The following is a 551-nucleotide window of genomic DNA, read 5'->3' as shown; positions in this document are numbered from 1 at the left end:
ATAGTCTGTTTCAAGGAGAGGCGTATGATTTGTGAATGACAAATTACAGGGCAGGGTAATCAGTATTGCTACTACCAGGGTGCTCTGGGTTGAAGTGGGACTCCCCTCCTAGGGCAGGGAGGAGGAGGTCTCGGCCAGGCCCGGAGGAACAGAAACACTGGAGAGGGCCAGGGGTTAACCCAGCTCAGCCAGTCTAGTGTCTGAGTCAGATCATGATGCAGGGAGATGGCAAAGCCGGAGTTCACAGTCGTAACTTCCCCCTGAGAAGAGAATTATCTGCAGAGCCCAGATACACCCTGTGACCACAAGTGTGTGCTGGAGGGGGCAGGGTGTTGACTGGAGGAACCACGGTACCACTGGCAGCTCCAGCCCCCAAATTACCGACCAGCGGCTACATTCCCAGCTCTTTTTTCTGATGAGTGTTCCTGTGAGCATTGGCCTGTTCCAAAACCTGGCAACCTGTTCTCAGTCCTATCTCCCCAATAGACACCTGCACACCTCACTTCTATCCCAGCATTTTGTCTTTTTGGAAGTGCTTTCAATTGACTGTA

This window comes from Cervus canadensis, chromosome 22, assembly GCF_019320065.1.
Source record: "Cervus canadensis isolate Bull #8, Minnesota chromosome 22, ASM1932006v1, whole genome shotgun sequence".
Taxonomy (NCBI): domain Eukaryota; kingdom Metazoa; phylum Chordata; class Mammalia; order Artiodactyla; family Cervidae; genus Cervus; species Cervus canadensis.
Note: the sequence above shows the minus strand (reverse complement) of the source record.